This window comes from Rhipicephalus microplus, unplaced genomic scaffold (genome assembly GCF_043290135.1).
Source record: "Rhipicephalus microplus isolate Deutch F79 unplaced genomic scaffold, USDA_Rmic scaffold_180, whole genome shotgun sequence".
Classification (NCBI taxonomy): Eukaryota; Metazoa; Arthropoda; class Arachnida; order Ixodida; family Ixodidae; genus Rhipicephalus; species Rhipicephalus microplus.
In genome coordinates this window covers 192,349-206,398 of record NW_027464751.1, presented here as the reverse complement: position 1 = coordinate 206,398, position 14,050 = coordinate 192,349, and the positions used below count along the sequence as shown (strand labels likewise).

The 14,050-nt window shown below is 43.6% G+C and overlaps 4 non-coding genes across 4 annotated transcripts; all 4 read left to right on the top strand.

Annotated features, from left to right (window-relative positions):
- Positions 1–3,720: 3,720 nt before the first annotated feature.
- Positions 3,721–3,793, top strand: TRNAT-UGU (transfer RNA threonine (anticodon UGU)). The gene has a single exon. It is a non-coding gene; the product is annotated as a tRNA-Thr (tRNA).
- Positions 3,794–12,360: 8,567 nt separating this feature from the next.
- Positions 12,361–12,433, top strand: TRNAT-UGU (transfer RNA threonine (anticodon UGU)). The gene has a single exon. It is a non-coding gene; the product is annotated as a tRNA-Thr (tRNA).
- An 836-nt stretch (positions 12,434–13,269) lies between these two features.
- TRNAT-CGU (transfer RNA threonine (anticodon CGU)) lies at positions 13,270–13,342 on the top strand. The gene has a single exon. It is a non-coding gene; the product is annotated as a tRNA-Thr (tRNA).
- Positions 13,343–13,724: 382 nt separating this feature from the next.
- Positions 13,725–13,797, top strand: TRNAK-CUU (transfer RNA lysine (anticodon CUU)). The gene has a single exon. It is a non-coding gene; the product is annotated as a tRNA-Lys (tRNA).
- The last annotated feature ends 253 nt before the right edge of the window (positions 13,798–14,050 follow it).

Below are 14,050 nucleotides of genomic sequence, written 5' to 3'. Positions count from 1 at the left end.
GGCCCTCCCTCCATCCTCTTTTTTGGGTTTATCTGGGAATTTAGAAGTAGGAGCGACAGTCAGCGCCATCTATAAGCCAAACAACGAGTGTGAAAACACTCTTATGCGCATGTTTGGCGTCACGTAGCACGTGAACTTATTGTGAGCGGGCAGCTGATTAATTGTCCCTCTTATACAACCTAAACACACCAAGTCTGCCAGTACGAGGCCCTCGTTCAATGAAATAAGGGAAAGAAGTGTATACCTAAGGGCTCGTTTTTCCGTGTTTTAACACAATATTAATGAGATATAACAGACAGTAATGCCAAGGAATGTACAGGGGAAGTTATTAAAATATATGGAATGTAAATAAGAAGAAAGAAAAGTGGATGAAAAAATTACCAACTGTGAGCAGGAATCGAACCTACGACCTTCAAATTACGCGTTCGATGCTCTAACCACTGAGCTATCACAGCGGCCCTCCCTCCATCCACTTTTTTGGGTTTATCTTTGAATTTAAAAGTAGGAGCGACAGTCAGCGCCATCTATAAGTCAAACAACGAGTGTGAAAACACTCTTATGCGCATGTTTGGCGTCACGTAGCACGTGAACTTATTATGAGCGGGCAGCTGATTAATTGTCCCTCTTATACAACCTAAACACACCAAGTCTGCCAGTACGAGACCCTCGTTCAATGAAATAAGGGAAAGAAGTGTATACCTAAGGGCTCGTTTTTCCGTGTTTTAACACAATATTAATGAGATATAACAGACAGTAATGCCAAGGAATGTACAGGGGAAGTTATTAAAATCAATGGAATGTATATAGAAGAAAGAAAAGTGGATGAAAAAATTACCAACTGTGAGCAGGAATCGAGCCTACGACCTTCGAATTACGCGTTCGATGCTCTAACCACTGAGCTATCACAGCGGCCCTCCCTCCATCCACTTTTTCAGGTTTATCTGTGAATTTAGAAGTAGGAGCGACAGTCAGCGCCATCTATAAGCCAAACAACGAGTATGAAAACACTCTTATGCGCATGTTTGGCGTCACGTAGCACGTGAACTTATTCTGAGCGGGCAGCTGATTAATTGTCCCTCTTATACAACCTAAACACACCAAGTCTGCCAGTACGAGACCCTCGTTCAATGAAATAAGAGAAAGAAGTGTACACCTAAGGGCTCGTTTTTCCGTGTTTTAAAACAATATTAATGAGATATAACAGACAGTAATGCCAAGGAATGTACAGGGGAAGTTATTAAAATCAATGGAATGTAAATAAGAAGAAAGAAAAGTGGATGAAAAAATTACCAACTGTGAGCAGTAATCGAACCTACGACCTTCAAATTACGCGTTAGATGCTCTAACCACTCAGCTATCACAGCGGCCCTCCCTTCATCCACTTTTTTGGGTTTATCTGTGAATTTAGAAGTAGGAGTGACAGTCAGCGCCATCTATAAGCCAAACAACGAGTGTGAAAACACTCTTATGCGCATGTTTAGCGTCACGTAGCACGTGAACTTATTATGAGCGGGCAGCTGATTAATTGTCCCTCTTATACAACCTAAACACACCAAGTCTGCCAGTACGAGACCCTCGTTCAATGAAATAAGGGAGAGAAGTGTATACCTAAGGGCTCGTTTTTTCGTGTTTTAACACAATATTAATGAGATATAACAGACAGTAATGCCAAGGAATGTACAGGGGAAGTTATTAAAATCAATGGAATGTAAATAAGAAGAAAGAAAAGTGGATGAAAAAAGTACCAACTGTGAGCAGGAATCGAACCTACGACCTTCGAAATACGCGTTCGTTGCTCTAACCACTGAGCTATCACAGCGGCCCTCCCTCCATCCACTTTTTTGGGTTTATCTGTGAATTTAGAAGTAGGAGCGACAGTCAGCGCCAACTATAAGCCAAACAACGAGTGTGAAAACACTCTTATGCGCATGTTTGGCGTCACGTAGCACGTGAACTTATTATGAGCGGGCAGCTGATTAATTGTCCCTCTTATACAACCTAAACACACCAACTCTGCCAAGTCTGCCAGTATTATAGCGAAATATATAAATACTTTTCTTGAACAAAATAAAGTAATTCACAGCGCGCAACAGGGCTTCCGACGGGGATTATCTACCACCACACAATTATTAGCAACTGTTAACGAGTTCTCCAAAGTTCTGGACAAGTCTGGACAGGTTGATGTCATCTTTATGGACTTTTCCAAGGCCTTTGACAAGGTCCCGCATATCAAGCTAATAGATAAGATGAAGGTTATTGGCATTCCCCGGAAATAATTAACTGGGTCATAGCATACTTAACGAACAGAAAACAGTACGTAGATATAAACGGTTTCACCTCTGGTTATTTGGGGGTGTTATCTGGAGTCCCGCAAGGGTCAGTTCTCGGGTCTATACTATTTAATATTTATATTAACGATTTAGTTCAAGCCATCCGACCTGGCGTGTCTGTTAAGTTATTTGCAGACGATTGCATAATTTTTAATACCATAAATTCTATCTCTGACCAGCATGACTTGTGTGAGAACTTAATCTACATAAAAGAATGGTGCAAAAAGTGGGAAATGGTAATTAATTTTGAGAAAACTGCATATTTATGTCTGAGTAACAAAATCCGAAAACTGGAGTTTACTTATAATGTAGGTGGATACGCTATCAGGCAAGTAGAAGAATTCAAGTACTTGGGCGTAACGATTACATCGAAGCTTAGCTGGACAGCACATATTGATGATATATGTTCTGCTGCCAGGAGAAAATTAGGCTTTCTAAAATATAAATTGGGTCGTTCTTCTAGTTCACTAAAACTTAGAGCCTATAAAGTCATAGTTCGTCCCTCTCTTGAATATGCCAGCATTGTGTGGGACCCCCACACAGCTGGTAATATACAGAAAATAGAAAAAATACAACGATTAGCTGCTCGATTTATATACAACCGGTATAGATGTCGCGACTCGCCGTCAGCCCTGTTGCAGGATGCGAACCTCCAGCTTTTGGCCGATCGAAGGAAAACTGCACGGCTTAACTTTTTCCGCCTTTTATACTTTTCCAGATCAGGATTGCATGCACCAGATTACATAACACAGGACACAACCAGGTCTTCACGTCATAAACATAGTCGTAGCATTACGCCTATATTTGCACGCACTAACATTTACAAGTATTCATTTTTCCCGAGAACTGTCTCTGATTGGAATGCTCTGCCCCATGATTCCCCTATGCTCAACACGCCGAGATGAAACCATACCCTTTTCTTGTTGCTTAAGTCTGCTTCTTTGCCTGTATTTGTCCCTTGTTAATCACGAATTTTTAATGTACATGAATTTTGTTCTGCAGTGAATGTATACTGCAGCGGAAGTGTATGTATGTAGAAGAATTTTGAACTGTATTGCCCTCTCCTGCATGGACCATACTTGGTCCGCAGTATGTGATAAATAAATAAAATAAATAAGTACGAGACCCTCGTTCAATGAGCCCTTAGGTATACACTTCTTTCCCTTATTTCATTGAACGAGGGTCTCGTACTGGCAGACTTGGTGTGTTTAGGTTGTATAAGAGGGACAATTAATCAATGCCCGCTCATAATAAGTTCACGTGCTACGTGACGCCAAACATGCGCATAAGAGTGTTTTCACACTCGTTGTTTGGCTTATAGATGGCGCTGACTGTCGCTCCTACTTCTAAATTCACAGATAAACCCAAAAAAGTGGATGGAGGGAGGGCCGCTGTGATAGCTCAGTAGTTAGAGCATCGAACGTGTAATTCGAAGGTCGTAGGTTCGATTCCTGCTCACAGTTGGTAATTTTTCATCCACTTTTCTTTCTTCTTATTTACATTCCATTGATTTTAATAACTTCCCCTGTACATTCCTTGGCATTACTGTCTGTTATATGTCATTATTATTGTGTTAAAACACAGAAAAACGAGCCCTTAGGTATACACTTCTTTTCCTTATTTGATTGAACGAGGGTCTCGTACTGGCAGACTTGGTGTGTTTAGGTTGTATAAGAGGGACAATTAATCAGCTGCCCGCTCATAATAAGTTCACGTGCTACGTGACGCCAAACATGCGCATAAGAGTGTTTTCACACACGTAGTTTGGCTTATAGATGGCGCTGACAATCGCTCCTACTTCTAAATTCACAGATAAACCCAAAAAAGTGGATGCAGGGAGGGCCGCTATGATAGCTCAGTGGTTAGAGCATCGAACGCGTAATTCGAAGGTCGTAGGTTCGATTCCTGCTCACAGTTGGTAATTTTTTCATCCACTTTTCTTTCTTCTTATTTACATTCCATTGATTTTCATAACTTCCCCTGTACATTGCTTGGCATTACTGTCTGTTATATCAAATTATTATTGTGTTAAAACACGGAAAAACGAGCCCTTAGGTATACACTTCTTTCCCTTATTTTATTGAACGAGGGTCTCGTACTGGCAGACTTGGTGTGTTTAGGTTGTATAAGAGGGACAATTAATCAGCTTCCCGCTCATAATAAGTTCACGTGCTACGTGACGCCAAACATGCGCATAAGAGCGTTTTCACCCTCGTTGTTTGGCTTATAGATGGCGCTGACGGTCGCTCCTACTTCTAAATTCACAGATAAACCCAAAAAAGTGGATGGAGGGAGGGCCGCGGTGATAGCTCAGTGGTTAGAGCATCGAACGCGTAATTCGAAGGTCGTAGGTACGATTCCTGCTCACAGTTGGTAATTTTTCCATCCACTTTTCTTTCTTCTTATTTACATTCCATTGATTTTAATAACTTCCCCTGTACATTCCTTGGTATTACTGTCTGTTATATCTCATTAATATTGTGTTAAAACACGGAAAAACGAGCCCTTAGGTATACACTTCTTTCCCTTATTTCATTGAACGAGGGTATCGTACTGGCAGACTTGGTGTGTTTAGGTTGTATAAGAGGGACAATTAATCAGCTGCCCGCTCATAATAAGTTCACGTGCTAGGCGACGCCAAACATGCGCATAAGAGTGTTTTCACACTCGTTGTTTGGCTTATAGATGGCGCTGACTGTCGCTCCTACTTCTAAATTCACAGATAAACCCAAAATAGTGGATGGAGGTAGGGCCGCTGTTATAGCTCAGTGGTTAGAGCATCGAACGCGTAATTCGAAGGTCGTAGGTTCGATTCCTGCTCACAGTTGGTATTTTTTTCATCCACTTTTCGTTCTTCTTATTTACATTCCATTGATTTTAATAACTTCCCCTGTACATTCCTTGGCATTACTGTCTGTTATATCTCATTTATATTGTGTGAAAACACGGAAAAACGAGCCCTTAGGTATACACTTCTTTCCCTTATTTCATTGAACGAGGGTCTCGTACTGGCAGAGTTGGTGTGTTTAGGTTGTATAAGAGCCCCGCAGGGGCGCCTGCGCAAGTAGGCGTTTGGTGTGTAGCGACACCACGGACCCGAGCTAACAGGGGAGTTTCTACTCCCTCCCACGCCTAGCCGTGCGTGGCTTTGCCGTGTCCGGGGAAAAGGGGATCCTGGGGGTTGAGCCGACGCTGGGTGATTGGACCTTGAAGGCCCCCCTGCAGAGGCAACACACCCCTTTGGCCCCGGCTTCACGTAGACGGCACCCCTGGGCTGACCCACCCAGGGGAAATCGGCAGTCACCTTTTCCTATCTCTCTCTCCCTACATCTTCGTCTTTTGTTCTCACTTTACATCTTTCCTGTCTTCTCCTCACTTCATTTTACTTCCAATTTTTCCTGGCGGCAAGGGTTAACCGAGTGTAAATATCCAACCTTGGGTAGATTAGGTTATAGCGGCCATGTACGGCTGGCGCCTGCGCCTACTTCGCGTCTCGCAGCGTCCCCTTGTTGGGCTCAGTGGTGGGTGGCTGGCATGGCCGACGAATAAGCTATCAAATTTATGGGAACCCCTAGCCCTCTTATAACTAATCGCCCCTCCAAGAGGTGGCGCACCGATGCAATTTTTGAGTTTGTTCCAAACAAAAAAGATAACTTCCCCAAATACCACATAATTCACTGTGAAAGTACAGAAAAGAAAGCTAGAAGTATTTCACCTTTCCTTGTGTCCAAATGTCTCATAGAAACGCTGGGCGCAGGCTACAAGGCCACAAAGACTGCCAGTGGTGACCTGTTACTTGAATTAAAAGACAACGCACAGTACCAGAGACTACATAAACTCACAGCATTTGGGGACCAGCCGATCACAATCACACCGCATCGAACCTTGAACACAGTGAAGGGTGTCGTATCAGATGGAGACCTGATGGACCTCTCTGATGATGAACTTCTAACAGGCTGGAAAGAGGAAAACGTCATTCAGGTGCAGCGCATCAAAATAAGAAGAGAAAATAAGGAAATCCCAACGAAGCACATCATACTAACTTTCGCATCTAGCACCCTCCCAACTGAAATAGCAACAGGATATCTTAAACTGCCAGTTAGACCATACATACAACACCCGAGGCGCTGCTTTAAGTGTCAGAGGTTTGGGCACGGCTCCCAGAGCTGCCGAGGACAGATTACCTGCGCGAAATGCGGCACCAAAGGTCATACCGCTGACGATGACTGTCAGCTACAAGTGCACTGCGCAAACTGTGAGGGTGACCATCCTGCATATTCCAGGTCATGCGTAGCCTGGAAAATGGAAAAAGAAATTATTAGTACAAAGTTTAAATTGAACATTAGTTTCCGTGAAGCGCGGCAGCGCGTTTCCCCGCATTTTTCTGGGAACACATCGTATGTCGAAGTGGTGCGAGGGGGGGTCAGCACCACTTCGGTTTTCGGCAGTGCCTTGGACCACGCCCAGCGTGCCGAGGCAAACGCCACAAGCCCCCATGGGGGGAGCAGCCTCGGCTGCCCCACCCTCCTTGAATACAGCCCCACCGAAGGCTCCTGTGAACCTTGGCAGCAGCCAGGGCACCACACAAACCAAAGAGGTCCCCTCGAGCTCCAGCCCGGTGGGGTTTAAGGCTCCGTCTGTCACGAGGAAGCCTACAACGAAAACATTATCTGTCGCCTCTCCTGAGGTGATGGACACATCAACTGCACCGGCGCAGACTGCGCCAAAAGAGCGGCGGGGTTCCCTCGACCACTCTAAAAAAGACAAAACGGTAATTACAGGGCCTTCTAAAGGCTCTGTAAGATAAGTCACTTCTCTCTTAAGACACCAGCCACACTCATTTCGTACACACAGCACTTCTTTACTCCCATAATGGAGACACAAATTATACAATGGAACGTCAGAGGACTACTTCGAAACCTCGACGATGTCCAAGAACTTCTAAACAAACATTCTCCGAACGTGCTGTGTGTACAGGAAACACACTTAAAATCCAAGAATACAAATTTTTTGCGTCAATATGTTGTCTTTCGAAAGGACAGAGATGATGCTGTGGCATCATCTGGTGGTGTAGCCATTATTGTTAATCGAGGAGTAGCATGTAGCCATCTACCACTACTAACATCCCCAGAGGCAGTGGCTGTTCGAGCAGTTCTATTGAAAAAGCTCGTCACCATCTGCTCTCTATACATACCGCCGCAACACCGCCTGGAAAAACATGATTTTCACTCTTTAATAGACGAGTTACCAGAACCTTATCTAGTTCTAGGGGACCTGAATGCGCACAGCGGTTTATGGGGTGACTGTCGATGTGATGCACGAGGTCGTCTCATCGAACAGTTCCTCTTTTCATCAGGTGCTTGTCTGTTGAATAGAAAACAGGCAACATATTATAACCTTGCAAACAATACTTACTCCTCCATAGACCTCAGTATCGCATCTCCTTCACTTGTACCATTACTTCAGTGGAAAGTCATATATAACCCATACGGAAGTGACCATTTTCCTTTGGTTTTGAGTACACCAATAATACATGAATGTCCTCCACATGTTCCCAAATGGCTGATAAACAAAGCTGACTGGGAACAATTTCAAAAAATTACTCACTTAAGTTGGACCGAAATATGCGGATTTGGCATAAATGAAGCTGTGAAAAACTTCACAGCTTTTCTAACTGACGCAGCAGTCAGCTGCATACCGCAAACATCTGGAATGCCCGGCAAACGACACGTCCCATGGTGGAACACGGAGTGTCGTAATGCGCGAAAGGAACAGAACAGGGCATGGAGATTGCTGCGCAACTCGCCAACAGCGGAAAATCTTGACACGTTCAAGAAAATAAAATCTCAAGGAAGGAGAACACGTCGGCAGGCCAGAAGAGAAAGCTGGCGGAAGTTTTTGTCAGGGATCAATTCATACACACAGGAGGCAAAAGTCTGGAACATGGTCGGTATGATAGCAGGGAAACAAGTACACACACTTCCACTCGTAAACACTCAAGGTGATACCTTGGAAGATCGGGCAAACTTCCTCGGGGCACACTTTGAACGGGTATCCAGCTCGTCCCACTATACTGACACTTTCCAAAAATACAGAACAAGAATAGAAAAGCAGAAACTCGAACAAAAAATCCACTAGATACGAGGCATATAATCAAGCTTTCAGTCTAGCAGAGCTCCGAACATCTCTAAACTCCTGCAGCACTTCTGCCCCAGGTTCTGACCGTGTGGTGTATGAAATGCTAAAAACCTACCAGCTGAAACACGAAAAACCCTACTTTGTTTGTACAATGCTATCTGGTTTTCTGGCACTATCCCTACCTCCTGGAAAGAGGCTATTATTATTCCCATTTTGAAAGAGGGCAAGGACCCTTCTTTAGCTTCAAGTTATAGGCCTATTGCACTTACAAGCTGCTTGTGCAAAGTATTCGAAAAAATGATAAACTGCCGACTTGTACATAACCTTGAAACAAACAATTTGCTCGACCCATTTCAGTGCGGGTTTCGAGAAAGTAGATCCACCACAGACCACCTTGTTCGTATCGAGGCACAGATCAGAGACGCCTTTGTCCATAAACAATATTTTCTCTCTGTGTTCCTCAATATCGAAAAGGCGTATGATACAACATGGCGTTTCGGAATTCTAAGAGACCTGTCCCACCTTGGTGTGCGCAGAAGAATGTTTCATATAATCGAAAGTGACCTGTCAAACCGGACATTCCGTGTCCGTCTGGGCAGTGTGCTTTCTCAAACATTTGTCCAGGAAACAGGCCTGCCACAAGGTGGCGTGTTTAGTTGCACACTTTTTATTATCAAAATGAATTCTTTGCACTTGTCCATTCCCCACAATATGTTCTATTGTACATATGTCGACGACGTTCAGCTTGGCTTCAAGTCATGCAACTTCGCCATGTGTGAGCGGCAGGTTCAGCTGGGTTTAAATAAGGTCTCCAAATGGGCAGATGAAAACGGATTTCGACTTAACCCACAAAAAAGCACGTGTGTCTTGTTCTCTCGAAAGAGATGCATGCACTTGGAACCTGACATTTGACTGAACGGGCAACGTCTGTCCGTCAAAGCCGAGTATAAATTCTTAGGCTTAATCTTGGACAACAAGTTAACCTTCGTACCGTACATCAAGTATTTAAAAACAAAATGTTTAAAAGCCATGAATGTTATAAAAGTGTTGTCACGTACTACGTGGGGTAGTGATAGGCAATGCCTCATGAACCTCTTTAAAAGCCTATTCGCACCCGCTTAGATTATGGGGCCGTTGTCTATCAGTCTGCTACTCAAAGTGCCTTGAAGATGCTGGACCCCGTGCACCATTTGGGCATCCGCCTTTCTACGGGTGCTTTTCGCACCAGCCCCATAGAAAGCCTTTATGTTGAGTCAAATGAGTGGTCGCTTCATCTGCAAAGAACCTACATGTCCTTTGTATACTTCCTTAAGGTGAAAGCAGACAAGAGGCACCCCTCATACTCTACTATGAATGACTTGTCGAGCTCCATTCTTTTTCAAAACAGGCCTTCAATGAGGCAGCCCTTCTCAGTTCGCCTGAAGGGTCTAGCTGAGGACACTGGAGCGTCACTCGAACACAGTTTAATGGCTCCTGTAGCATACCCGCCACCGTGGCAGTGGCAGACTATAGACTGCGATGTGTCTTTTCTAGAGGTTACAAAACATGCGCCCATTGCCCATATCCGAACATATTTCCTGGAACTTCAACACAAATACACACGTCCTGAGTTTTTTACAGTAGCCTCTAAGTCTAACTCCTCTGTGTCCTACGCTGCTGTTGGCCCTTCCTTTTCGGATGCTGGCCCTCTACATCCAGGCACAAGTATCTTCACAGCGGAAGCTTACGCGATACTTGTGGCAGCTAAACACATTAAACAATTACAAATACAAAAAGCAGTAATTTATACAGACTCCCTCAGTGTGGTAACGGCTCTGCACAGGCTTAAAAAACAAAAAAAAACCCTGTCCTTGTCTCACTTTACTCCATATTTTGCACACTCTACACACTCAACCAACATGTTGTGGTGTGCTGGGTGCCAGGGCACCGTGAGATCCAAGGCAACGTGAGGGCGGATCAGCTCGCAGCATCCGTCCACAAAAACACTGCCCCTACACCCATATCAATCCCGGTCCTTGATCTGAAGCCGTCTCTCAAACGAAACCTCAGGGACTACTGGCAGAGCAAGTGGGATATACACACACAAAACAAACTACACGTTATCAAGCCACACCTTGGCCATTGGCCACCAGTATCAAAATCGCGTCTAACAGAGGTAACACTAACAAGACTCAGGATAGGACACATATACACGACACACACACATCTTTTGTCCGGTGGTGATCCACCATTGTGTGATAAATGTGGTGAGGCATTAACAGTTCTTCACGTTTTAATTCAATGTAAACATTTAGACACTCTAAGAAGACAACACTTCCACTATCCTACCGACAACATATACCTTTACACCCTGCAATGTTCGTCGGTAGGGAACCGCTTTTTAGTCACAAATCATTATTAGCGTTTTTAAAGGAAATCCATAATTTTCATATCATATACCCGGGCATACCGTAGCACAACCTCTCTAGAGAGGTTTTTGCTGCGGTGGCTACACAGGAAAGCACTTGCCTCACGGCCCTTGCACGCAAGGGTACTAACGTGTGAGGTACTTGTGCTAATGCCATACATGTCCACCATCGTTTTTCATTATCACCAACTTTTGTCACCTATTCACACCATGCACACCTTTCACGGCATAGTCATGATTTTATTACTTGTATGTTTTTACCCGCTTTACTGCGAGGAATTTTGTGGCCCTTATACAGCCGCTAATCACAACCATTGTCCACATTCCTGTCTCATGAACTGGCGCCCTTTGGCCATCATATGGCCCTTGTGCCAAAAAACACCATATATCATCACAGGTTGTATAAGAGGGACAATTAATCAGCTGCGCGCTCATAATAAGTTCACGTGCTACGTGACGCCAAAATGCGCATAAGAGTGTTTTCACACTCGTTGTTTGGCTTATAGATGGCGCTGACTGTCGCTCCTACTTCTAAATTCACAGATAAACCTAAAAAAGTGGATGGAGGGAGGGCCGCTGTGATAGCTCAGTGGTTAGAGCATCGAACACGTAATTCGAAGGTCGTAGGTTCGAATCCAGCTCACAGTTGGTAATTTTTTCATCCACTTTTCTTTCTTCTTATTTACATTCCATTGATTTTAATAACTTCCCCTGTACATTCCTTGGCATTACTGTCTGTTATATCTCATTAATATTATGTTAAAACACGGAAAAACGAGCCCTTAGGTATACACTTCTTTCCCTTATTTCATTGAACGAGGGTCTCGTACTGGCAGACTTGGTGTGTTTAGGTTGTATAAGAGGGACAATTAATCAGCTGCCCGCTCATAATAAGTTCACGTGCTACGTGACGCCAAACATGCGCATAAGAGTGTTTTCACACTCGTTGTTTGGCTTATAGATGGCGCTGACTGTCGCTCCTACTTCTAAACTCACAGATAAACCCAAAAAAGTGGATGGAGGGAGGGCCGCTGTGATAGCTCAGTGGTTAGAGCATCGAACGCGTAAATCGGAGGTCGTAGGTTCGATTCCTGCTCGCAGTTGGTAATTTTTTCATCCACTTTTCTTTCTTCTTATTTACATTCCATTGATTTTAATAACTTCCCCTGTACATTCCTTGGCATTACTGTTTGTTATATCTCATTAATATTGTGTTAAAACACGGAAAAACGAGCCCTTAGGTATACACTTCTTTCCCTTATTTCATTGAACGAGGGTCTCGTACTGGCAGACTTGGTGTGTTTAGGTTGTATAAGAGGGACAATTAATCAGCTGCCCGCTCATAATAAGTTCACGTGCTACGTGACGCCAAACATGCGCATAAGAGTGTTTTCACACTCGTTGTTTGGCTTATAGATGGCGCTGACTGTCGCTCCTACTTCTAAACTCACAGATAAACCCAAAAAAGTGGATGGAGGGAGGGCCGCTGTGATAGCTCAGTGGTTAGAGCATCGAACGTGTAATTTGGAGGTCGTAGGTTCGATTCCTGCTCACAGTTGGTAATTTTTTCATCCACTTTTCTTTCTTCTTATTTACATTCCATTGATTTTAATAACTTCCCCTGTACATTCCTTGGCACTACTGTCTGTTATATCTCATTAATATTGTGTTAAAACACGGAAAAACGAGCCCTTAGGTATACACTTCTTTCCCTTATTTCATTGAACGAGGGTCTCGTACTGGCAGACATGTTGTGTTTATGTTGTATAAGAGGGACAATTAATCAGCTGCCCGCTCATAATAAGTTCACGTGCTACGTGACGCCAAACATGCGCATAAGAGTGTTTTCACACTCGTTGTTTGGCTTATAGATGGCGCTGACTGTCGCTCCTACTTCTAAATTCACAGATAAACCCAAAAAAGTGGATGGAGGGAGGGCCGCTGTGATAGCTCAGTGGTTAGAGCATCGAGCGCGTAATTCGAAGGTCGTAGGTTCGATTCCTGCTCACAGTTGGTAATTTTTTCATCCACTTTTCTTTCTTCCTATTAACATTCCATTGATTTTAATAACTTCCCTTGTACATTCCTTGGCATTACTGTCTGTTATATATCATTAATATTGTGTTAAAACACGAAAAAACGAGCCCTTAGGTATACACTTCTTTCCCTTATTTCATTGAACGAGGGTCTCGTACTGGCAGACTTGGTGTGTTTAGGTTGTATAAGAGGGACAAATAATCAGCTGCCCGCTCATAATAAGTTCACGTGCTACGTGACGCCAAACATGCGCATAAGAGTGTTTTCACACTCCTTGTTTGGCTTATAGATGGCGCTGACTGTCGCTCCTACTTCTAAATTCACAGATAAACCCAAAAAAGTGGATGGAGGAAGGCCGCTGTGATAGCTCAGTGGTTAGAGCATCGAACGCGTAATTCGAAGGTCGTAGGTTCGATTCCTGCTCACAGTTGGTAATTTTTTCATCCACTTTTCTTTCTTCCTATTTACATTCCATTGATTTTAATAACTTCCCTTGTACATTCCTTGGCATTACTGTCTGTTATATATCATTAATATTGTGTTAAAACACGAAAAAACGAGCCCTTAGGTATACACTTCTTTCCCTTATTTCATTGAACGAGGGTCTCGTACTGGCAGACTTGGTGTGTTTAGGTTGTATAAGAGGGACAAATAATCAGCTGCCCGCTCATAATAAGTTCACGTGCTACGTGACGCCAAACATGCGCATAAGAGTGTTTTCACACTCCTTGTTTGGCTTATAGATGGCGCTGACTGTCGCTCCTACTTCTAAATTCCCAGATAAACCCAAAAAAGAGGATGGAGGGAGGGCCGCTGTGATAGCTCAGTGGTTAGAGCATCGAACGCTTAATTCGAAGGTCGTAGGTTCGATTCCTGCTCACAGTTGGTAATTTTTTCATCCACTTTTCTTTCTTCCTATTTACATTCCATTGATTTTAATAACTTTCCCTGTACAATCCTTGGCATTACTGTCTGTTATATCTCATTAATATTGTGTTAAAACACGGAAAAACGAGCCCTTAGGTATACACTTCTTTCCCTTATTTCGTTGAACGAGGGTCTCGTACTGGCATACTTGGTGTGTTTAGGTTGTATAAGAGGGACAATTAATCAGCTGCCCGCTCATAATAAGTTCACG